Genomic DNA, 24,009 nt, shown 5'->3' on the forward strand with positions numbered 1-24,009 from the left:
AAATTGGGGCTTAGAGAAGTTGGGTATTTTGCCCAAGATCACACACCAAGTAAGGATTTCAATTAAGGCAGTAAAACTACAGAATGTAGTTTCTTGACCTTGACTTTGCTGTTGATAGAGTGTTTAGAGGATCTTCCAACCAGAAATTCCCCTTTAGCTAAGTTCGAAAGGTGAGCAGTATATGCCATGGAAGCAAGAGGCTTGAGGAGCAAGGAGGTGAGTGGTGACAAACCAGGCAGAAAAAAACAGTGAACACAAAGTCAAGGAAGCAAAAACAAGAGAGACTGTCACTTGTTAAGCAAACAGAAGGCACTTTGTTATGTCTACCATGTAGACATACGGAGGAAGAAGTGAGAAATGAAATAATGTTAAGGATACATATGGAGAAATAATGTGAAGGATACATATGGAGGAAGAAGTGAGAAAGAATGTTAAGGAGCCTAAATTTGAGACCTCTTACCAAATGTCACATTGGTAAGTAAATGTGTAAACATTATCTTAATCCTCAAAATTTCCAAGTGGCATAGGTATTATTATTATAACAATTTTACATATAAGGAAACTGAGGCTTAAAATATTAAATAACTTGCCCACATTGAAGGGTTCAAAAATATTAAAGAGATTGACTCAGGAGAACTAGGTACCTCAGTAGACTTTGGGGCTAAGGGAAATAGAGGAGTTAACAATAACTTCCAAATTTTTACCTTGGGCAACGGGAGAGATAGAAGTTATTTCTCCCCCTGCCTGTGTTTATAGGGCAAACAAAAGCATCACAGGAACAGCAAGAAAAATACAAGAAACCTAATCAGTTACTAAGGTTTTGTTTCAAAAACCTTAAGGAACTATTGCTAGAAAAGGAACATAGTACTGTTTTCTGTGATTGTGTGACTATAGCTAGATTCTCTGAGGCAGTATAATCACAAAGAATCTAATATGACAAGCCAACATCTTATGGCATAAACCTATTCATCCTAGCCGAATTAGTATCCCAATCTCTTCCTAAGAATACACACATTTTGAATACAAAACAACTTCATTCAGGTGAACTTGGTTTTAATCAAATTCAGCTATAATTATTCAGATTCATGAAACACAATCAGGTAATAGTTACTTTTCAAAAACTAATTTTTTTTAGAAAAACACACAATAAAATTGTCTTCGTATAGTCTTTCCAATGCAATTATATGGATTTGAAATACAATGACATTTATAATGCTTACACACTGAGCCACGAAGTGTACCAGGCCTTTTCCATGTATTATCTCACTTAATTATCACAACAATCCCTTGAATTGGTAGTATCATTACCTCTATTTTACAGTTAAAGAACGAAAGCTTTGAGCCTTTATTTTTCCAAAATCATTTCTGAAGAAGAGTGAATATTCAAGCACAATCACTGGCTCAAAAATGTATGTCATTGACAGGTTTTCACAGTTTTTCTTTTCAAAGTATTTTCATGATAATAAGTACATATTAATCACGCACACATCGATTATGTTACAGCTAGATGGACCTAGCACCATTGAAAAGTACAAGGTGTATTTGTTTTCCACAATAAAAAGTAATGTGTTTAGTCATGACACCTTTTGATAAAAACACAGCTAATTTCTATCACCAAATCACTTTTAAAATTCAATTATTCAGTTCAATTATTTTATTTAATGTCTACCATCAAAGAAGAATGCATCAATATAACATTAAACATATTTCACTTGAAATTCTTAATTATTCTAAATGTGTCTGGGGATTTGACCTGCTTAACAAAAAATACACAATAGTTCTTGGATAGGGCCTTTGCTGATAAGTCATTAACTAAATAGATGATATAAAGGTAGCATGAAGGCAGAAAGCAAAATAGTGAGATATAGCTATCTGATCCGAACTTTTAAATTCATAGTGTTTGTCTTTCACATACAAAATTATCTCACTTTCTCTGTTTCTGATTTCAGACTGCCTGTCAACATTGAGCTAGGTACTTTACAAGTATTAGTTCATTTCCTTCTTACAACAGCACAATATAAAAGATATTAAATTGAGTCAACAAATGAAGAAACCAGGGTCCAGAAAGATTAATCTATTTGTCCAATTGCTAAACAGAAATAAGTGTCAGAACAAAGATTCAAACATCTATGATTTAAATGACAAAATACAATCAACTTTTTGGTATAAGTAATTGTAAAATATACAATTCATAAAATCTAATTTACTTTAGAGTCTACTTCATCATATGTAATAAGTGCATATACTTCGTTCTAAGTTTAATTGTTCTTTTATAGCATATATCCAAAGATGTGTATCTGAAAAAATTAAACGTTCTTCTAAGTAAGAAATAAGATACCTGAAATTAATGACATATATAAGAATCCTTTTACATATACATTGCTTTAAAGATGAAGACACAGTTAATTTATGAAAAGTCAACTGAATATACTGTTGCATTTTTTTTTTTCTGCCACAATTCATCACTGTTTAATTCTTACAGGACATTTTAGGTAGTTCTGAAAATACATTGTTATTCAAATGTTTAAAAATAAAATTTCATCTCTTCATATGTATAGTATGAAATAGTCATCAATCTTCACTGCGTTGCTATTTTTAAAACTCAGAATTTTCAGTCATCTTCTGGTGAATAAAATCCCATAGTCTCTGATCCACTACAATTGTCTGCTTGCTTATCACTACCCTCTGTGCCCCACTCTCGAGCTCCATTTCCTTCCAATGTCTTTGCCCAGTATTCAAAATCCCCAAGTCTCTTCAGACCTCAGCTACACATCTATATTCTGGATTTCTTCTTGGAAAAGTGCAAATGGATAGAATTTGTAGCCAGGCAGCTTTGCATAGGGAAGAGTCAAAGAAACCTGGATTTGATTCTTATTAACTGTAAGTGCTTGAGCATGTTCCTAATTTTCTCCAAATGTTCGTGGTGTAGAAATTTACTTAACTTGAAGAGCTAGGGTAAAGAGTAGAAATAATGTCATTAAAGTGTCTGATGCACAGGCTAAATATAATAACTGTTGGCTTTAATTTAACTAATATTAATAAAAGAAAGCCCTTCTAAATAAGCCCTCAGACTTGTCCAACAACAGGATGAGCTGTATGGTGAGGGGAAGAGCATTCTGTCACCAAAATGCACTGAAGAGTGACTAATCCTAGACTAATTCAAGCAAAGTAAGAAATGACTGTTGGAGTTCTTATTCCAACATTCTAAAAGAATTCTCACCTGATTTGGCCCTAACCTAGAGCTCTGATGTCTTGCTTAGAATCTGGTACAGGGAAAGTACTCAAAAAACTTGCTTTCTAACTCTTCCATTCTGACTATCTTCGTCTCCCTCGTTTTCCTAATGGGCTGGGTACTGACTCTGCTTTCTTTCTTGTTTGGTATATGCAACTCTAAAGGACTCTTTTCTACCTCTTTTTGTTTTGAGGTAATTGGAAAAAGAGCTTCATATGGGATAGCTTCCAGAATTCAAGAAGGCAAACCTCATGCACTCATGAAAGCAGTAAACAGGCTATGTTTGGGAAAGTGCATGACCTGAGTCTCAACAACTTTGGGTCAAATGTAGGCGGTACCACTTCCTAGCAGTAAGACATGAAGAAAATAAACTCATCTTAGACTATTTATTCATCTGTATAATGGGCTAATAACTACCTAATATGCCAATATGAGTATTAGAGATATATGCTTTGTTAAACACTTAGGGTTAGCTCTTATATATAATAGGTAGTTAATAAATGCTACTTTTCTTCCTTTACTTTCTTTGCTATTAATTCCTAACCCAGCAAGAAGAACTTGGGTGAAACCTTACAGTGTTCATTAAAGACATTATTTGTACAGTATAAAACAATAATATTTATTTTATAAATTATAGCATCAAGAGAAAATAATTACTCAAGATAATTTGGAGTACACTGAAATCAAATAGGAGTGTCCAGTTCAGCCAACCTCAGAATACATAAATGAATGCTAAGTGCAAAAAAAAAATGAACAAAAATAGCAAGCAACAAAAGCAGTCTTCAGTTTCATGGGCATGTAAAAATTGATGTGTATTGAGACATTTTGAGAACGCTTTCTACAAGATGTTGAAGTTGCAGAATAAAATTATTCTGTGAGAAAATAACTGATCAAGTATAGCTAACCAAAATATCAAGGAAATAAAAATTTCTATAAAATCAGATCTTATTCAAACATAACATCAAGAATGGCATTGTATGGTAACATTACATTTAAAAAGTCACATTATTCCTTCATCTCACATATTTGGAAGATTGGCCTCAATAGCCCTACATTCCAGAGGAGAAAACAGAGAGAGGTTTGACGGCTTGCTCAGTATCACTCAGTGAGTAGGAGTGTTGTCTGGATTTCAAGCTTGGTCTGTCTTATTTTAACATCCTCCTCCATTTGTTTGCACTGTTAATTATTATAGAGGACACACAACGTAACTTGAACATGGAAAAGCAAAGACATCCTCACTATCAGTTGGTTTCTGGCTACCCTGACTTCTTGCCCAACCTTGAACTTGCAGTGAGCCACTGAGGGACATCCTGCCATCATTCCCCAGTCTAGCACTTAAACTTCCACCAAGACATATGTACCGGTCCTTGATCCTGGATTGTCTCCAGTCTCTGCTTTCCATTCTGGCTTTCAGGATGTAGAACAGAAAGCCATAGACAAGACCAGTCACACGGCTGGGTGAACACTGTAGGTCTAGGAATAGCCACTCCAATGAGACCATCCTGTCTTCCTCTTGGATCCACTCCCAATCACAGTTGACTTAGACTTTTTCTCCTGTTCACAGGCACCTGTTCCCAAGCCATTTCTCTTACTTCCAATACATTTTTTTTTCTGTTATCTTAAAGTTGCACAATTCCAGCAAGAGAGAAGACTATTTCTTCTGTTTCATGTCTACCTGAATTTGAATCTCAGCCCTTCTATGCATTGGCAGGTGACTGGATAAGTCACTTAATCTCTATAATGTCACACTTCCATTCTTTAACATGAGAACTATGACATGATAGTGTAGGTACTTCTGCCTTTCTTCGTTCAAGTTATCCTTTACTTCTAGGAATTATTTTGAGGGAAAATGCATGTAGCATAGCCCCTAGCTCAGAATAGATATTGAATGCATGATAGGTCCTATACTCCCATTCTCACCCTGGATACTTCTTGTGGGACATGTGTCCTTAAGCCAATACCCTACTCTCTCAGACTTCCAAAATGTTACAATTGAAAGGGAATTTGGAAGTGTTTGAGCTCCCCCAACCCAGGCACATTTTATTTTTCTTTTTACTGAAAAGTAAACTGAGTCCCTGAAAATAGAAAAGATGTACTCATAGCAGAACTGATTCTGAAATCCAAGTTTTATAATTCCTAATATTTGGCAGCTTCCTTCATGCCCAACTTGCAGTGTCCTCATTGTCTTCTTTCTGTGGCTCTACTTAAAGCCCCAAACAGTGCCTTCATTTGTCTTTGTAGATGTATCCAGATCACACCTTATTTTTCTTCTTTATTTCTCTAAAGGTTTTCTCAAGTCATACTCAGCTGTGGTCTCTATGTTTCCCCCTTTCTGTCGAAATCGTCATCCACAATTTTGTTTTCATCCTATGAACTCTAATGGAATTACCAAATCCCATGTTTTTCTCAACAATTACTCTCCTCTGCTGGGCCATATATCTGCTTTGTTCATTTCAATGAACTTTGTTCATTTCCACAGGCCTAGCACAAACCTGAAAATAGTATTGAATACATATATTTGCTAAATGAGCAAATAAATAAATCATCAATAACATCAGCTCCCTGATCCTTGGGATACTTGCCTTGCTTTATTCCTGTGGTACTAAACCTCTTGGTCTTCTGTGCTATACTTCTTTTACCCTGCACCTCTCAAAGTTGGGATTTTTGACCTTGTGGTTCTTGCTACATGTTCTGCATTCTGACAGCAGTAACAGTGGTTGACTCTCAAATCTGTAGCTACAGCTTTACTCTAATGTACTTAGTGCTGTGTTTCAACTGGGCAGGTTCATCAACCATGTGAATGGTTCACTATCACCCCAAACTTACTGTGCAAATGGACTTAAAATCAAATTCTTCACTTACTTCTAATTTCCCTAGTTCTGTTGAGAGAACATCATTCTTTCAGACCTCTGGACTTAAAATGTAAAAGGTCTTTTGATTCTTTTGTTTTCCCCTTCCTTACACATTAATTAGTCACTAAGCCTTGATTATCCTCTCAAATATTTCCTTTTGCTCTGTCTCAAAGCACTTCTCACTCTTAACACCTTTAGGCATTCTTTGTGACCTTTCTAATTCTAACTCATCCTTTCCAAGTATTACTTCTGCATTGAAACCTTTATTGACCTCACAGTTTAAATCAGGCCTTATATATACGATCTCCTATCATGTCTTTCCCTTCTTTCTAGCTGTTATTGTATATCTATTTAAGTCTTCTGTCTCTTCCACTATACTATAAACTCCATGAAGGAGGGACTACATCTATTTTCTTCATCATTGCCTTCTCAGAACCTCACACAGTGTCTGGCATATGAAAAGATCTATAAATACTTGTTAAAAAGCCAATGAATTAATAATTACTTATCGAGATAAAAAAGTAAATGAACTAATAATTACATATTGAGAGAATCAACTTTTTCCTACAGAGATTTCATGCCTGATATCACTTTGTCCTTATAGTATTATCAAAACAGGGAGTTTATACTTGTAAAAAGTTTCACCAAAAATTCTTAAAAATAAAAAATGTTTTACACACTTAAAAGGGGCTTACCTTATTAGAGAAAAATGTGCTTAAGCAGAATCCACACTCTCATTATGCAAGATGAATGAAGTGTTCCTATGCTTAGATTAATTGAGTCACCCTTCTTTCAAAAAAATGAATGTGCTGTCTTTACAAGAAAGACTGTTAGGTTCTACCATACAAATGAATCATGGTTTCCATTGTGTCTACTGTAGTAGGGTTTACTAAATTTCTCTGAAGAAAACCCTGAGACCCTGACTTGCTCTAAATGACCAACTTTTCTTTCCTCAGATTAGATTTGAACAAAGCCATAGGATAATGAAGATGATGATTTCTACCAAGATAAGCAGTGGGTGCTGAAAAAAAGTGATTCAACAAATGAAGAAAACAAATATTTACCATTCATATTTGCAAGGATCACACAGTTGCCCACCACAAATACTCCCTCTATGAGATAAACAAATAAAGCTCAAGTCCACAAAATGCCCCACACTAAACTACAGTTTTCTCAAAACATTAACATACGATTAGTTACTTGGGTCTCAAGAGCTTGAGTTAAGAGAAAAAACAAATTTTGGTAGGTAAATTTGATAACAATGAACATAAGCAAACTAGCCAAATCTTCAATTTTGAAGATATTCTCAGTGAAAGTGTTAAATAAGAGAATAAAAATACATTTTTTAGACTAGAAATGTCCATAAGAGCTCCTGGATAATATTTTTAGTGTCTTCTTAGCTTAGAAAATAATGCTAAAACTATGTAGTGAAGATATATATATATGCATATATGTGTGTGTGTGTGTGTGTATTTATATATGTATTTTAGGGTAATACATTCCCCAGAATAGCACATTATTATATTGTTTTTTCCTCTGTTTTAAATAACAGTAATAACAGCAGCCAGTACTTCTTAGCATATATCATATTAACTGCCTGTATATTTAATTTATAATCTCATTTAATTCTTACAATATGTGTTTTAATATGCCACTAATCTTTTCATTTTGCACTTGAAGACAAGTCTTCAGGAAGTTTAAGTATCTTTCCCACATCCCTACTGCTAATAAATGGTAGGAGTTTTTAATCCAGATCTGTTGAATTTGCAAACTCACATCCCTACCTCTATGACACTCTATGTTCACAGATGCTGATTCTTAAATTATAAGGAGTGTAAATCTGAGTTCTGCAAAGTTTTGTTCTTCTGTAAAGTATTTAAAAGAAGAAACAACATTTCACTTCAGAGTATAGTTTTCAGAGTTTGGCAGACTTGAGTTTGAAGACCAGCTTAGCCCATTTAGCTCTATAAAACTATGGGACGTTATTTATTACTCTGGGCCCCTAATTTCTCATTAATATAATGGGACTACCATCTAGACAGTCATTCCTTCATGTATACAACAAATATTAATAAGCACCTACTATGTGTGAGGTATCATACTGAAAATTAGAGGCAAAGAGATACATAAATAAGAGATAGCCCTGGCCCTCATGGAGTATACAACCTAGATTTTCTACATGTAGCCTCAAATTCACACCAATATAATGTTTTAAAAATATGAAAATATGAATAATTTTACTATTCAAATGGCTTAACCATTATTGACCAGAGCTTTTCCTAAGTAATTAATTCATTAATTTTGTTACTTTCACAAAGCACTGACATTTCCCACTTCTTGATTGGTTCTTCTAGACAGAAACCCTGATTAAAGTTGAATCTACAGGTAGTAACTAGTTAATTCATATATATATATACACACACACACATATATATACACATTATGTATATATACACATATATATACATTATGTATATACACATATATATACATTATGTATATACACATATATATTATATATATATTTTAAATTTAAGTAGGCACATGAGCATGCACACATGTGCACACACTCATTTCTAGAAAAGGATTTGAGGTGGCTTGCTAGTTAATTTAAGAACAAACTTTTTAGCTGGTTGCTCTTAGCAACAGTCTTTAGCAGTTCTGCCTAGTTGGCCAGAATGATTTCTTAAAGGGAATGAAGCATTCAAAGTAGTTTAACTAACACATGGAAAATAAATGACTTACTTCAGAAAGACTTACACAGGGACTGGGAATTCTAACGTAGTTGGGATGGAGAAGACAATGGTGCTGAGAAGCCCCCTACACATAGGGGAATTTTCCAGAGATTTCCTTCCCCTGGACTATCTCATGCCTACATGTCTAACAAAGCCAGAAGACCAGAGCAACATGGCTGACAGGTTCCTGTGGCAGCACTGGAACCAGGCCTCATCCTACAAAGTACAGGACCAACCCTTCTTACCAGTTCTATTGCAAATCATTCAGTTCTATTGAAGACACTGGACCATACATGGATTCTAAGTCAGAGAGACAAAAGCTGCTTATTTTATAAGCAATAAAAGCAAAACAAATCCTTTCCAGCTGGTATGAAACTATCGATTATTTTAAGATGGATTTAAACTAACTCACAAAATATAGGTTACTATGGGAATTATGTTTACAGACATTCATGCATCCATTCATTCCTCACCAAGTACTTATCAACCAACTTCTAGGTCTCAGTCTTGGTGACCAAGGGATTCATTTATTTGTTCATTCAATATATATTTATCAAATACCTCATTTTCCCTCTGCTGTCATGAAGTGGAGTTCAGTAGAAATTATATGCAGATAAAAATATCTTAAAAATGAAGTATGATGGGTGTCATTATTCAACAGGTCCTTCTTTGAAATGAACACTAGGTCTCAATTGCCTAAATAATTAAACAATGGATTATATCAACCATTCATTCAACAAACATAATAAATTGAACTTATGTTTTAAGCACTATAGCAGTAGCTAGGTGTTCTGGATGTTAAGTCCCAGACTCTGACACCACATGATATTTACAGCCTTGTGACAGTTGAGTTCAATGTGAAGGAAAGAAGTCCATGACTCCATGTGAGCACAGATGATACAAAGTCCAGGGATGTCTTCCATGAAGAGATGATACAAATTGAGTCCTGAAGGAATACTATTAATATTTCCTTGATGGCTTCCCTCCTTGGATAGCGTCCATACCATTGTAAGGCACTAGGCAAGTTTAGAAAAAGATCAATACTGTATTTGCTAAACAAACGAATGTTCTTGTTGGCAATAAGTAGAATATTTATATGCAATGATTAAATAATAGCACAAGGTGCTAACACAATTCAGAGCCAAAAGCAACTATACAGAGAGTGCTTTGGGGGCTCTGAAAAGCCAGATTATATACAAGGAAAGATTTCAAACTGTTCAATAAGTCAGGATTATTCAGTTGAAACTAAGCAACTTTAGACATACTGTATAAATGATCTCATTAATATTTTCTGAGTGATACATTGAAACATCTTTATTGAACACAATTCAACATAGAATTAGATTAAATGGAACTGAGTCTGTGATAGGTAATAAGGATCTTCAAAACCATCATCTATGAAATACATCAGGTCCTGAACATTAATACGCTGGTACTGATGAAACTTACTTTGGAAAATCTGCTTCTCCAGACAGAAAGCAAGAAAGTAATCTTGACTTGTAACTAGTAAAACAAGTAAATAAACAAGAAAACAGAGACAGGAGGAAAGAAGAAAGGAAGAAAGGAAGAAAGGAAGGAAGGGAGGGAGGGAGGGACTTCTATAAATCTAGTTAAGTCTATTAATTATCTCTTACTTTGCTACAAATTTCATTACATTGGCGCTGAAGTTGCTATACAGTTTTCCAAAACTGCTTCAGAGAGAAACTAAGTAAACACTGTCAATTAAACGTAAATACAAAAAGTTAACCTAACAACTGTAAAGGAAGTCTAGAGTTTTCCAGATAGACCTCTTCTCTAAAGTTATATTTAAGGGAGACTTGTACACCAATGCCAAATGCTTATTCAAAATTGCAGAACACCTAGCTGTGACACTGCAAAACAAAACATTTCAGATTATCCTTTCTGGTCAGAAAAATCTGAAAGTTATCTTCCTGAGTCCAAAGAATGGAAGAAAAAACATGAATGAGGGTCTGGCAACATCCAAAAATTGGCCAGACCTAGCAAATATAGCTCCCCAAGCAAACACCTACAGTCTGAATACTAGTAGAGTGCTGATTAATCTGAGATCAAATCTATAAGTGATTTTTATCTGCCTCCCCAGAACCCAGAACATCTACCACCTAAGCTATCTTTACAGAGAGATAAAGATTTTTATTTTTTTCATTCAGATATATTTGATTCTACAAATCTCCTCTGTAGGAGAAGTAGCACGGTTTTGGGCACATGCAAATTCTTGCTGAGTTTCCTGGCTTGACACTAAAAGTGTAAATAACTGACATGGAGGTGTATGTGAAACTGATTTAACTGGAAGTATCAAGGTAATATCCAGGTCCTGGACTTCTGAAGTGGAATGGAAAAGAATAAAACAGAAAGCCAGCAGTGACTTCAACTGGCCTAACTACATACTCTTATCCATTATAAGAGTACAATAGGTTGTATTCCCAAGCTAGGAGCTGGCTGAAAGAGGTCAGAAGCCAGAGGAAAGAAGAGACCAATATCTGAAGTCCTTCAGCTCTACTTCTGCCCTTATGATCTGAAACATTTGTCAGCCTTCATTGCACAGATGGAATTTTACCTGAGAGTATGCATTAGCTGAGCCCTCTGTACTATGTATACTCTGGCTTTCAAGATTCGACTAGGTAACATGCACTCATTTTGATCATACAAATATATAAATGAAAACTGTGGGGCAAGCACCAGCTTCTCCCTTTGCTCTTGGTAGCATCCCAGAAATACATAGGTTTAGTGCTTTGGAAGCATGGTCAGTCCCCGGAAAATGCTCAAAGAGGGACAAACAAGAAAAATAGAGACTTTCCCTGGGCTCAGAGTCAGAAACCTGGGCTTAAACCCAAGTGCCACGACTTTGGGCTTGGTCACTTTGGGCAAGGTATAGCCAAATTTATGTATAAACATGAAAGGAACTTTAATTTGGGGCCATCTAGTCTAGCCCCCAAATAGTTCTTTGATCATCTGAAAAATATTATGGAGAAATGGTCTTCAGCCTGATGTTTGAACCTTACTAGTAAAGAGAATTTTCATCTTAATGTGCCTTAGTGTTCTCATCTATAAAAATATCTACCTCATAGAGATGTTGTATTAAGGGATAAAAGATAACTAGTTTACGAAGGCTTTCTATATAATAACAGTAAACATTATTTTAAAATATGAGTGAGATCAAGATTGAGAATACTTTCTAAATTGCCAGATAAAATCATTACAAAGAGATAAGTTCTGTACACAGCAAGCAAATGCACAATCCCCATTTTTAGTCTCTTAAACCTTATGACCACTTTCTCTAAGATCGTTTTTGAAATTCAGTTTAGTACTTCTAGTGGAAGAACAAAGGTGCAGTTTGCATATTCTGGGTTTCCTATTTATCTACAGCCACATTTTTTTTTCTTTGCAAACTTTTCAAGATAAAAATTTTAAACCCCAGAGCTCTGGAAGATGCTTGCTCTCCCTTCAGCCAAAACAGACATCCGGTTTCTACAATAAATGAGATCATAGCATCCCCACTCATACTGCTGTAGCTAGGAACCTGTCAGCATTTTTATTATAAAACCCTTTTCTTTCCTCTGGCTTGAGAGACCAACCATAGCAATTTGTTGGGGAAATAGCTACAGCAAAGGGCAATGCACAAGTACAGAGAGAAAATGTCTCATTTTACAAAATTCAAAAAAGGTGTATTTAGGAATTAGGCAGGCCTGCAGAATCCCAAGGAGCATTTCTTTTGGATGGTCATCTGGCCTTTTAAATAAAGAAAATAAAGTTTACTAATATTTAAAACAAAATTTTCTCAGGCAGTAGATGTTAGGAAAAAAGTTGTCTAGGTGAATACCATCAGGCACCAATACATCTGGTAACAAAAGCTATAATAACACACACATTACTGAATCTGTGCTCACATGGAAGCTGCTGTGAGGGAAGGGAGCATTGTCTAGCAGACTCTGAAGTGAGATAATGGGGATGGGAAAGGTTATGCCAACTACTTCAAATAGGAGAAAATAGGATATATTAATAATATGCTAGAGATGATAAATGAAACCTTATCTAGCAAAGTGTTGGCACTTGGTGAATACTCAGTGAAGGAAGATTGAATATAGTTAATATATGGTCTGGTTGACACAGTCAACTCTTTTCTTTCTCACTCCTGAGTCTCGGGTATGAACACGAAAAAGCTTCTTTCTAGGTTATTTCATACTATGTTAATGCAAATAAAAGTGAAAAGAGAAAGGACTACATCTGAGAGAGTAAGAGAAAGAAAACTAATATTTATTTAATGATTACTACATGTGAGACATTGTATTCGTTGCTTTCTTGTTTGGTTGGTATAACAAACACATTAAATATATCTTATCTATGTCATATAGATGAAGAAACTAGAGCTCAGAGAAGTGAAAGAGCTTCCCCAAGAAGCTTCCCACAGAGCTAATGGTTCAGTCACAATACTTTGCAGTGCCAAACTCTACCCTCAGGACTTGCTTCTTACATCTATGTTTGCCTGCCCAAGAGCATACACAGAGTATCTTTGCTTGGTACAGAGGGTAGAATAGGATATATAATCTCACATTCTCTCCCCCTCTTCCTCCCTTTCTCCCTTCCCACTTCTATCCAAGGGGAAGGCACACCTTCAATGCCCCACTACTACTTTCAACACTTCTCAAGAAGTGTTGGACCATAGAGATCAATTGTAGACTTGAATAGAAAATCAAATTATTTTTCCTTTCTGACACAGTACAAGGCTTTAAAAAACTGAGATTTACTCTGACTAACTCCTAAAATCCTTCTCTATACCTAAAGACATCATTGGTTCTCTTGTCTTCTCATTATCTGGAGCAGGGCCTTCAACTTACTGAAGTATGAGACTACTTTTAAACTACTGTATGGGCCCTCATCTGATATTAGTTGTACTTATGAAGAGAGAGTGTCACATAGCAAGTAATAACTTCCTAAATGAATAGCGTATAGATTAATTTTGAATAGCATATAGATTAATTCATGTCAAGTCCTTAGAATAAAACACTGTGGGTGGTGATCACCCAAAAAGGGTTAGTCCAATCTGCTTTGTGAGTTGTTTTTCCCATGTACATTTCTCAGTACTAGCTCACCAGCGAAACTGAAAGGTCCCCAAGGCAGGAACTATTTTACCATATTTGAGCATTAACCTGAGGTGCCCACTATAATGTTAAACATAATATATATGCTCAAGAGAGAACTAGAAATTGATTAATGGACAAGTGTACCTACATTTCTCCAAATGGAGATTTTCACCAAACCATAATGAGGATACTTGAGACATGGCTCCAAGAGAAAAATCGAAGTCTCCTACCCTTAGATAATAAGCCAACTGACATGTGAGTAGCTGCCATCTTATTTGAGAACTTATAAAAGTAATATCATTATTATTTGATAATATGATAGTATCATTATTTGCCATATGATGCAGTGATATCATTAATCCCTGCCTGGTTTAATCCATAATGTAGATATTAAGGCTGTTACAGTGCACTGGACCAGCATTTTAGAGATAATGACTGTTTTTAGTGTGCTCATTCATCAAACTAAATAATTTAAACTACTTTAGGAATTTGGAAAAAAACTTCAATAAAGATAATACATGAAACCCCATCAAAATTATGTATTTTATGTTAGGAATTACACACACACACACATACACACATACAAATGGAAGTTTCAAAAATATTACCTTATTTATAAGATTTCCAGAAGCCATCATTCAGGATGCTATTGTTATTCTACCTGACACCATCATTTAAGTTTATATGGAAAAAATATTACTGTGTTCTTTATAATCACTGAAATATATAATGTGTTCATAAGTCTGACAAGTACATTCATATATATATATATATATATATATATATATAGCTGAAAAAATCATTAAAGTAGTTTTAAATGTTTTCTACTATTTAAATGTTTTCTACTGTGGTGTCTCTGGAAGTATAATCTGTGACTTACAATAAAGTAAATCCATAACCTTATGAGGAAACTATTTTAATTTCAATAAGATCACCATGGCATGGAGATCTGATTGCATTTATGATTTATTAGCTTCTCTGTACCTTACTAGACAAGAATGGCCAATTAGTGATGACAGAGCCAGGCATCTCACCCCAGATACTAGCTGCATTATTCAGGGTTCTCCAAAGAAACAGAACCAGTAAGAGAGAGAGAGAGAGAGAGAGAGAGAGAGATCGATCTAGCTATCCTCCCCCACCCCCTCCCCCACCCCCCACACACATATGAATTGGTTCCCATTATCATGGAGGTTTTGTCCCAAGGTCAGCAGTCAGCAAGCTGGAGACCCCAGAGAGCCAACATGCAGTTCCAATTCTAGTCTAAAGGCCTGAGAACTGAGAAAGCTGATGATATAAGTTCCAGCACAAAAGCCAGCAGGCTCAAAACCCAAAAAGAGCCAATGCTTCACTTCAAGTCCAAAGGCCAGTAAATGTCAATGCATCAGCTAAAAGCAGGCAGGCAGGAGGAGCTCCCTCTTACTCAGGCTTTTTGTTCTATTCAGGTCTTCAACTGGTTGGGTGAGGCTCACCCACATTAGGGAGGACAATCTGCTTTATTGGGTCTACCAATTTAATCTCATCCAGAAACAATCTCTCAGATATACCCAGAATGATATTTAACCAAATGTCTGGCCAGTCAAGGTGACACATAAAGTTAACCACCACATCAAGGTACCACATTAAGTAATGCCTAGTCTTTATTTCAGGGAACATAATCTCTGGGAAGTTTGATAACACAAGAGGTTAACTTATCAAAGACAAATTTTAAAGAAAAGTTGACAAATAAATAACAAAACAGGCACCATTTATTTTTTCACTTCTACATTCAGTAAACATTATGAGCAATTGAATCACTCACTCAATCAACAAATATTTATTAACTGCCTTCTGTGCAATAGGCATAGTTATATTTACTGGATCTTCCAGGCATTATACTAAATGAATATAATATGGCTCCTGCCCCTAAAATCCCTACAGTTTACACGGGCAAATGGATAAGCAAACAGAATTTACAATTGAATATTACAATTAGGATACAATTATTAAGTATTACGTGCCATAAGAGTCCAGGGGTAATTTAATTCAAAAGATACTGGGAATGATTTCACCATATGTACTTTATTTAAAACTTTCCCTAGATATCCATAAGTGAGTACAAGGCAAAAGGCTTCTTAAAGTCTGAGCTCTTTCAGTATTCTGAATTCTACAATTCAATATTCCCTTTCTGTGAACATACTTTATTGGTGGCATAAAAGTTAACCCTCCTTATTTTTTTATATTCAATGTTTTTCTCTCAAATTTTCTACAATTAAAAATAAAAACTGTAAAAGACCTTGAAGTGGCAAGTATATATTGTCAAGGGGGACAAAAGGTCAATGCAGCCTGCTTGTTTGGGACATTCAGCACCTGTTTTAACTCCTTAGCTCATTTTTCATTTTCTCTTTCTGGGTCAGGTATAATCTAGGATTTTTGTTTTTGGTATGAATTATATAAACTTCTAGATTCTTCTTTTTGTAGCATTAGAAGACTTCAACAATGTGTTGGTAGGTTAAAATACCTCCAATTTACTGATAGGTGAATTTCAAAGTGTTTGATTTAATACTATCCAGTTGACTCTATCTGCAATCTACATCTTCTCAGCAATATGTAAAGTGGTTTAATAAAATAGAAAAAAAATCCACGTATTTTATAGTTACCACATACCAGGCATTGTGCTAAATGTTTTGATATGTGATCTATCACTTAATTTTTACAACAGTCCTGAAAGGAGGGTGTTATTTTTCCAACTTCTTGCAGATAAAACTTGTCAGTTTCTCTTTTCTCACCTTGATTTCCAAAACTTCTAGTTCAGAGTTAGAGGTCATGACGTAGAAAGAATAACATTGAGCTCGAAACTAGAAGACCTAGTTGTAGCCTTGGCTGTGTAACTTGCTGTGTGACCTTGAGTAAGTCATCTTCTGTCCAAGTGATTTAATAACCTCATGCAGAAAATGATAGTGTGAATACTATGAGAAATGATGTTTGGATCAAACTCCTCTCAAAAGAAATTCTTGTACAATAAAACTGACTCCTCTCATCAGTGTACCTTACATTCAAATTCAGGTGTGCGTAAATGACATTTTTGCAAATTGACTCATAGCTTAAAGGCACTTAAGCATAGAATCCTGCTATTTGAAAGAGTACAAAAATTATATTGGAAATGAGTGTATATTCCAAATCTAACCTGCTTAGGTTCAAATTTTGGCTCTGCTATTTAAGAGTGATATGTCTTTGGGCAAATTACTTAAACCACCTGCACCCCAATTTCTCTACCTGTAACACTGGGGTAACTAGGGTAACTACTATACCCATCTCGAAGGGGCACTGTAAAGATTAAGTGAGTTGACATTTCTGAAAACACTGTCTGACAACTGGTAGCAGGTCAGTGTGTGTATGTATTGAGAGAGAAACTGAAGTCTTGGCAACGTAAATAGCTGTCTCCTTAATGTACCAATTTTGAACACTTGGATTTTTTGCATATTAGGTATTTTTGAGGTGATACAAAGCAATATAGTCATGAGACTCCTATTAACTCAAAGTCTAACAGAGTTTTAACCCGATTCACAGGAGAAAAACTAGACTACCTCTTATTTACAAATCCATAAAGTAAAGATGAAGAATGTGATGACATATAAAGTAGCTTGCAGCAATACAAATTTATATAACTATGATTAAAATAAATGCAGAAATACCCATCATCAAGCATCTTAAATTATTTTTTAAAATCTGACTTAGTAATTTTACTTATTCTATCCTATCCAAAGGAAATAATTTTAAATCCAAAACAGACTTATTCCCCAAGATGTTGATTTTATTTTTAATAGTAGAAAATTTAAGGGGAAAAAAGCCAAAATATCAAAAGGATGGTTAACTGTTATACAGCAATTAAAATACATTCACAAAGCCTAATATAAATTTAAATTATTCAAATGCAGACTCAACATGATTACAACTACACTTTTAAAATAAGTCATGTATAAACCAAGGAAACCAAAATAGTACTGGGAAACTAGGAAAATACACACTAAAATATTAAGTTTTTACATCTAGTCCTCTGAAACAAAAAGTATTTTCTAAAGTTTGTTTTTTGAATTTCTGTTTTTTTCTAATATATTTCAATGAACACATGTTACTATAAAATAAAAAAAAACCATATACCAAAATTGTCAACCTTTGGCAATATTCAAAATAGGTAAAGGGAAACTACCCTGCTAGTGACAAAAAATATGCATAATGATATATGAATTGATGGCTCCTCTGCTACCACTAATGTTTTACAACAAAGTTGGCCACATTTAAATAAACAAATGGGCAAACAAAACTACTTCTCTGCCACAGAGACTGTCTAGGCAGGAAAAAGGGGTCTGGGAGAGGTGGAGAAAGGCAGAAGGTTCCAGGGAACTGTTCACCAAGGAGGTGCTGACAGGCCCTCTGATATTGGGTGAGTGTTAGAGCACCCTCTGGAGGCTGGGAGCCCACAATCCATTTTCCCTTTCTCTCTCTCTCTCTCTCTCTCTCTCTGCCTCCCCGCCCCACCCAAGACTTTCCCTTCCCATCTTTCCCTTCCTATCATTCTGTTCTATTTTCTTTCCTTCCCTGCTCCTTCTTCTGTTTGCCTGGTAACTACGGAGATTGGAAGAAATAACACTGGTAAAACATCTAAGATACTGTATATATGTTTAATAAAACCAAATTATTTTACCCCTTCCTTTTGCTTTTCTAGTCCTTGAACTCATCCCTTTCTTCTTCTGATTCCCTCCCTTTTTTATTTTTCCATTTTCTTCCATTTTAACCTTCCCCTTACTCTCCCTATTCTCTCTTTTGTGAGAGTCACCCTGTAGAAGAAAGGTAGGTTGCTTTCTAGAAGATGACTCCTTTCCTTTGAGGGTTAGGGCAGTTACAAAAGGTCCAAATACTCACCAGAAAAAAATAAAATTTCAGGACTCTATAACATTTTCAAAAACTTTCTCCTATCTTAATATATAAAAACAATACTGAATATACCTGATGTGTCCTACGGGCTTCACAGTGGTTCAGTTGAGCTGTTATATTAACAAATTGCTATTATGAGAAAGAAAGAGGTGCTCAAGTTTTAGCCATGTTTCTTTTAAAATTGTAAATATTCAAAATATACAACATAATGTTTTGATATAGTGAAGTGGTTACTACAGCCAAACTAATTAACATATCCATTATCTGTGTTACACTCTGTGTGTGTGTATGTGTGTGTGTATGTAAGAATACCTAAAATCTACTCTCTTAGCAAATTTCTGGTATACAATTCAATATTAACTATAGTCCAAACACTGTACCTGAGATCTCTAGGTTTATTCATTCCACATAACCACAACTTTGTTTCCTGCAACCCACATCTTCAAATTTCCTCCCAATCTCCCATAACCACCATTCTACTGAGTTTGTATGTGTTCTACTTTTTTTTTACATTCCACATATAAGCGAGGTCAGCAGCATTTTCCTATCTTCAGTTTATTTCATTTAGTTTAATGTCCTCCAGGTGTATCCATGTTATTGCAAATGTAAGGTTATCCTTCTTTTCAAAGGTTGGATAATATTCTAATTTATAGAATAGATATAAATGTATCTCTATAAAATAGATACATGCCACAATTTCTTCATCCATTTATCTGTCAATGAACACTTAGGTTGTTTCCATATCTTGGCTATTGTGAATTATTTAAAATAGTGTTGCAGTGAACATGAGAATGCAGATATCTCTGTGAGATGCTAATTTCATTTCCTTTGGTTATATATCTAAAAGGGGATTGCTAGGTTATATGGTAGTTCTATTTGTAATACATTTAGAAACCTTCACACTGTTTTCCATAATTATCACACTAATTTACATTCTCACCAACAGTGTACATAGGTTCCCTTTTCTCTATACCCTTGACAACACTGGTTACCTCTTGTCTTCTTGATAACAGCCATTTTAATAGTATGAGATGATATCTCACTGTGGTTTTGATTCTCATTTTCCTGATACTTAACGATGTTGAGCACCTCTCCATGTACCCACTGGCCATTTTAATGTCTCCTTTGAAGAAGTGTCTATCCAGGTCCCTTGTGCATTTTTTTTAACATAAGCCATATTTCAATTACATCTTCCTTTTAATTAAAATAGTAAAGCAAAGGAATAATGTAGAGAATACTGTAATTTATAAAGTATTTTTAGAATATTAGGACAAATAACAAATATTCTTTTATATTTGTATGTATTTTTATCTTAGAAATATTGGGGAATAAAAGAAGGGAGACACACACACATGGACTGTGGACCTTTGCAATGCAGCTATAGACAAGATAAAGGAAAGAGAAATACTATATAGGCTGGCCCTTGAAATTAAATTCAATACTTTGATCTTTGTGGATGGAGAAAACAGTTAAGTGAAGGTAAAGTTGATGTCTATTTTCTGATAATGACATAAAAACTACTATGACAAAGAAAAAAACCTTTTAGAAGACCTCCTTCCCCATGGCAAGCCCATTCCCATAAATAGCCTTGTAGGTGTGATGGTGGCATATGGACAGGGGCAAAAAAAAAAAAAAAAGTAGGGGGGAACTGATATAATAGAAAATCTTTTTTTTTGGAAGAAGGTTATTTTGGTTTCTCTCATGAGAACTTAAGGTTAGATGGGACTGTAGGTGATCTGTATTTTAATAAAGGAAGTGGAATTACTTCCTCAATAGGCTTGGGATTAATTTCTGGAAGAAATGGTGATGTACTTACGTTTGTATCTCTAATGCCCATCATAATGCCTAGCATGGAAAGACACTCCATGTTTACAGTCATAAGTCGTATAGTCAGTTAACTAAATTGAATAGCTGTCAGGATGCAACAAGAGGGACCCTGGAGATGGCTAAGTGACAAAAGAAGATAACTTTTGAGTGTCTAGCTTGAAAGCTCAAATTACTCAGCATCCTTGAAGCCATTCTGAGATAATTAGAGCAAACAGTTTTAGTGTTTTTGAAACTGACAGTCTGGCCTACCCATGAAAATGGTTTTAGACTTTGCCATGTAAATAACTTTCAGGAAAGGAAATAAATATTCATCCTAATAATCTTATTTTCACACTTAGTAGGTAATCTTGAAATGACTGCAGGTTTCTGAAGTATCCTTATTGAAATCTGTGTCTCCATGATTTTTTCAAAAATTATTTAAATCCCATTTTAGTTACTAAAAGATTCAATGAAAATCCTTATTTTATATTTTTTTCTTAAATCAATATTGTAAGAAATGTAATCATCTGCCATATCACTTAACTTTGAGACCAAAGGGAACAAGAGCAGTTTATTGCTATGCCTCCAGTGTGTAGAATTTCTAGTGTGGTCAATAAATATTTGCTGATCAAATGGAATAATAGTATAATTTGTTAATTAATTTTCATAAATGTACTTCATTTTATGAATGTCATATCAATATATAAATGGTTCCTATATTTTACATAAACAGCATAGAGCAAAGAAAAATAACTTTGGGAAAAGTAATGATTGATTTCTTAATAAAGATGAAGAATTTATCAAGAGAACTATCTTAATAACAGTGGGAGCAGTTTCTCCTATAAGTAATAAGCCCACCTCAATGAAGCTATGAAAATAATTAAGGCCATATAAGCAACAATCATTTGATGAATTTATACATAGTAAGTACTGCATGCATCTCATTTAACTGTTATTTCTCACAATGACATAGTAATATATACTGCAGTAGTTATTGCTGTGGCCACTTTACATATGAAGAAACTGAGACTTACATAAATCATATCAATAGTAAGTATAAAATTTAGCTTTGAAACTTAAGCCTGTCTGTGAGGTAAATTTTCCATATTATTTCTGTTGTCATCTGTCAGATAATGTTGAAGAACTTCACTAGGAGGAAGGCTACGGTAGAAAGTCCCAATACTCTTTCCATATTTAAGATTATAAGATGGAATCCTTATGTCAACCCATCTATAATTAACCTTCTGTTAAGTATGGTTATAATATAATAATTGATCCCATTATAAAGGGATTTGAGAATTATCTTATTCAAATACTTTGCAAAATAAGATGGGTTAGAGTCTCTAAAAGCATTATTTTATTTTCACATAACATTAATTTATTTTTCAAAAAACGATGTCTGCAAACACACATGACATAGGTGTTTCACTCTATTGACATGAATCTCTCTCATAAAGTGAATTTGTTAAATCCGAATACCAAAAGGAAGAGAACGTAAAGAAAGTTAAACTAATGTATTTCCTTAGCCTTAAAAAAAAAAGTGTGTGCTTGAAATTATTTTAATTCCCTCCAATATGGTTTGAAAGTTAGGGGAAAACCTAACAGCATAAAAGAAACTTGTTTGTAGATGAACTTGAAGGGTCGAATGCATATTCAACAACATTCTCTACACCAATGGCTTATCTTATTTGATTATTAGCTTGTGTTTAATTTCCCTTGACAAATAATTCACCTTTGTTAAATATCATTTAGCACCGCTAAGTAATTCTTATAAGTTCATGGGAATGGATTTTAAACAGTAGCCATTGCAAGGATGCTACTGTAAATGCAGTTAGGAGAGTGAATAAAAGCATGAGGTAGGGGTGGCAGGTTGTATGGGAGAGAACCTAACTCCTTAGTTATTGGTGCTATTCATTCACATACATCTTCCTGACAGTGATGAACACACAAACCTTCAACAATTCTAAGATCTCTTCGGGGTTTCCAAAGGAACAACAAGCTACTCTTTAGTATGGGCAATATATTTTTAAACCAACCCTACAGTGTAACCTATCATATTGAGCAGAAAAATGTAAATCTCTGGCAATAATATTATCATTCAATGACTTCATGAAAGACATAACCAGAGATTGTTAGAGCTGGCAGGTGCCTCAGAGATAATCTCATCCACAGTCCTCATTTTACAGAAGAAAATCTGAGGCCCAGAGAAGATTCTCTAGGCATAGCCAATATAAGACTCAAAATCCTGACTCCCAATTTTTCCGTTAAGCTTACACCTCCTGTGAGCACTATCCATGAAGTTCAGTGTGTGTGTTTCATTAACTTTACTGCCTAAGGTGCTTACCAGCTGTCCAATCCAATCTCTGGTGTTATCTTTCAGAAAAATAGGAATAATGTGATATATATTCACTTAGAGAAGTCAAACTTCAGTTATTTCAGATGAAGAAAGCTCTCTCTCTTTCTCTCTCTCTCTCCTTAGACAGTCACCATAGTAGCCACATGAAGTGTTTTATATAAATAAGCTGGACAAATCCACTGGCTTTTCACAACAAAAAGAAGTGAAGACTTGTAACTTACAGTAACAGGACATGCACTCAGGCCATTAATGGGCTAAAACTGTTCAAACACCAAGTTCTATGCATCTTTTTCAAGGAGTGCGTCGTCAGGTCCAACAAGGAAGCACCATTAATATATTTCAGAAAAGGAGCAGTGAATGATAACCTGTTTTAAAAACCTTCAAACCTCATTTCTCTGGGAACACCAATCACCTTTACAAAAATCTGGGGTGGGACAGTTATTTACTACAAACTTCACTGAGTAACTGCGCCACCTCTTGATAAAATTTGTTTGTTGATTTCAAGTGGATTGTATAAAAGGGAAAAGCATGCAACTGGGGGCAACCTGAGCCTAGCTCCAGATTTTCTGTCTAAAATAAAAATAAGCTGTTTATCTTAAAAAATGTCAAATTGCAAACTAATGTGTTCAATTTTATCTAGAGTTCATCGACCACCCCACTTACTCCTGCTAGTTAGCCCAGTGGGTTGGGGCTCTAGGTGGTAGTAACCTGAGATGAGTTCAGGAGCTCCCAAATCAGCAGTCTGGAGCCCAGTCACTAGCTAAATGCATAAGGAGATCCCAAGCAGAGAGCCACCCAAGGTGCCCCATTTCCGAGCCGCATCTGCTCTTGTAGCCTCTGTATGTTAGAGACCAGGGTCCCATCACCATTGAGTTATGAGCCCAACATCGGAAGCCAGAAAATCAGTGCGATCTCTTGGCCCCCAAACCCAGCTGGCTCCCAGAAAGAGCAGAGCAGTCGCAGCTTCTGTCACTCTCCCAACAGGCAGACATAAACAAGCAACAGAAGGAATTGTTCT

At 35.0% G+C, this 24,009-nt stretch overlaps 1 protein-coding gene across 22 annotated transcripts in view; it reads right to left on the minus strand.

Annotated features, from left to right (window-relative positions):
• Window positions 1–24,009, minus strand: part of DLG2 (discs large MAGUK scaffold protein 2) — a 2,168,441-nt gene that overhangs the window by 1,238,420 nt on the left and 906,012 nt on the right. The window lies entirely within an intron of this gene.

Source organism: Pan troglodytes, chromosome 9, assembly GCF_028858775.2.
Source record: "Pan troglodytes isolate AG18354 chromosome 9, NHGRI_mPanTro3-v2.0_pri, whole genome shotgun sequence".
NCBI lineage: Eukaryota > Metazoa > Chordata > Mammalia > Primates > Hominidae > Pan > Pan troglodytes.